Source organism: Rhipicephalus sanguineus, chromosome 5 (assembly GCF_013339695.2).
Source record: "Rhipicephalus sanguineus isolate Rsan-2018 chromosome 5, BIME_Rsan_1.4, whole genome shotgun sequence".
Lineage (NCBI taxonomy): Eukaryota > Metazoa > Arthropoda > Arachnida > Ixodida > Ixodidae > Rhipicephalus > Rhipicephalus sanguineus.
In genome coordinates this window covers 126,088,299-126,091,496 of record NC_051180.1, presented here as the reverse complement: position 1 = coordinate 126,091,496, position 3,198 = coordinate 126,088,299, and positions in this window count along the sequence as shown.

Here is a 3,198-nt window from a genome sequence, read left to right as displayed (position 1 = left end):
CCAGGCATTCTGCGTGGAGTCAGGTATTCTACCACAGAGCGACGCCAGGTCTTCAAACTGCTCTGGAAAAAGACCCTATGCAGGCGTGATGTCGGTGCGACATCAATTGATTTTACAACGAGTCGATAAACATTACGCAAACACATATGATACAGGCGTCATGTCAGGTTAACGTCAGTTGTGTCTCCAGTGTTGGCTCCGCTTTTAGAGCAGTCTAATAAACATTACATATGTATTTTTATGATTCAGCAAGCTACATCCAAGCGTTTCTCGACTCCTGAGGAATATGCTAACGAATGATACTCGCATCATCCCACCGTAGCGTGCACTTTGTTTCGATAAAACGGACGTCTCTGTTCTAACGGGACCGCTGACGTTACGTCAAATCATAAGTTACCCCTTAAACGGCAGTGAAGTCGACGTGCCTGGTAAGCCCACGATTTGCACACAACTACTCCACTTACAAAAACGCGCCGATCCAACTTGTAGCGCTTCGATCAAAGCCAAGAAATGCAGCATTCGCATTAAACCGATTCCCACAAGGCGTGGGATCTGCCGAATTTTTTTGTTTAGTTTCCCTTTAATGCCAATTCACATAAACCCAGAGCTTAACCGCTTGTTGATGATGAAATTATATTTATTTTTTTTTAAATTATACAAAACAAATGATTAACTTGATTTCACTGCACGTAAGGGAGAAATGTTTTTGTTTGCTGTTAAATTTCAGCAATACGGGAGTGGCGTCGTCATACATCAAATATGGTATGGAAATTTTAAATAGAGGGTGGCGGTGGGTGGTGGGTGGGGGAGGGGATGGAGGTTGGAGTGAGGGACGCGTCCAGTGTATCCAATCCTTTCTACGCCCCTGAATGCAGGCAGTAAATGGTGTCCTGGACGGAGGGCTTCATTCTATGAGACAGCATAAGCAAAAATAATGTTTTCTTGTAGTACTACCACCACCACTACTACTGCTACTACACGCACTCACGCACAAACACTTGCAGAAGGAACAAAATAAGCAACAGAGCTATTGACAACCTTCTCTGCTCAAACTTGCTGCACGTGCAGTGGTCGTGATCCCATTGTTCACAGACAAAAATACGCTACGCTTCGTAAAACGCTCCGTCGAACACTGTAACCATCTTGACAGGCTACTGACGGGCTTTGGTAAGCTCTGCGCATGCTCTAACTCGAGACAAAACGGGTGCGTCGGTTGCAAAAAAGCCCAACGTACGCGGACGCGTTGACGGAAGACACGACGGAAGTCGCGACGTTCGATCGGCTCGCCTGTCCGCTCGTAAGGCAGTTGCTCAACTTGAGAGCAACTTCCGGCCCTCTCGCTTCTTCTCGACGGAGTAAACAACTTCCACAAACTATACACGAGTGGCGGACGTCAGTAAGGTGCGCGCGAGTGTGTGTATGAATAGGAGGCAGGGTTTGTGGGTAATGGAGTCACGCCTGCCAAATGACGTCCGCGAGGGTGAGATCCACTGCGGAAGCGCCGCGTACGTAATAGTCAAAGTGTTTCTCACGCGTTGCAAAGCAAACGAAGACTTCGCACGAAGGAAACTGACAGTTCGTCGAACTGCGTGGTCGGGCGGACACATACGCGAAAACGTCGACAACTGTTGTCTCTAAATAACATTTTACATCGAAATCTGTTACGAGATCACAACAGCCGATTTTTGCTGCCCAGTTGTCCTCCGCCGCCGGTGTCCGTAACCGCTATCGGTACGATCAGAAAAAGAAATACAGGGTCGAGCGTAATTCGAACCAGGAACGACCCTCTGCGTGGCAGTATTCTACCACAGAGCCACGCCGGTGGTTGAAACTCTCTCGTAAAAAAACGCCAGCTCTGCGCGGAAAGCGCAGCACAGTCACAGCGAAAGCTCGAAGAGCGGCACTTCTAGAGCCCGTTATAAACTCTATTGTGGCTACTGATACAAGTACACTAGGAACCAGGGGCGTAGCCAGAAATTTTTTTCGGGGGGGGGGGGGTGTTGGGGCCGAACTTCGTACGTTCGCCGCATACCTTCATATTGTTACCCGCCCCGCGGCCGGCGTACCCGCGCCAACACGGAAGCGGTAGTTCCGGTTGGTGGAACGAATACTGTCTGCTGGTCACAAAGGGATGCAAGGACTCACGTCTCCCGAGGGGTTCAATTATGGTGCCTTACAGGAGACCGTGGCCTAGCCGGGCTACAGGGACGGAAGGTACACTTGCGCCTTCGCTGTGACAGCCAAAGGCGGCGGCAATGATGCACGGCCAATTGTATTGATGGCCCATCAGCCCAGCATGGCAAGTACGTACCCGGAGGTGCTTTCCTACGACCCGTCAACGCATGAGGCCGAACATTCCGGAAACCGGGTTGAAAGGGAGCTGAGCGGCGGCGGCGAATCGACGAGTGGGCGAGAGGCGGTGGTTCCTGCGAGGAGGTGGCGAGGAGGAATCCGGGCCTGGTGTTTTCAGCGGCAGCCGACCGGGAGACAAGGAGAGAGTTACTCCTGCTTTCCGATTGGACTGTAAGAGTGTTTGAATGGGGAGACAGGGAATAAAAGCAGGGGTGCAGTGACAGTAGGGGAGAAGAGAAACGAATAAACGTCTCTATCCAGATGATGTCGGAGCGGTCGTTTCCTCAAGGTGCCAGCAGATGAAAAGTTCTCGTCTTCGGCTTCCTTGGCGGCAGCAGCAAATGTCGCGCAACCAGCGAGGCGAGAGCGGAACAAACGAGAAGAACCTAACTGGCGAAGTCGACAGGATCTGCATGGCTGAACTGAGGAGGACAGCGGGGAGCGACATCGGCCGAGACTGACGACAACCACCTTCAACTGACTACCGCGCTGCGGGACCAACGAAGCAAGGCTAGTCCACCGGATTCCGAGGAGGAAGAGCGCACCGCAAGGCTACTGCAGGCGGGTAACTCTTGATTTTCTGTTGGGCGCAGGCGATGACAAAGCATTACAACTTGCGAGACAGAGAAAGGGACAACTCGGAAATGAACGGGGACTGGGCAGGAAACTTGCAGGCGTTGGGAGTCGCCGACAGCGGCACGGGGGGTCATGGTAGTGGCAGGTCAGATACGGCGTCGGAACAGCAGCTAGCGCTGCTACAGCGTCAATTGAAAATTGCCGAGGCTAAGGAAAAGCCGGAGATCATCGAGGCGATCGAGGCAATTGGGGCAGACGACGAGGAATGTT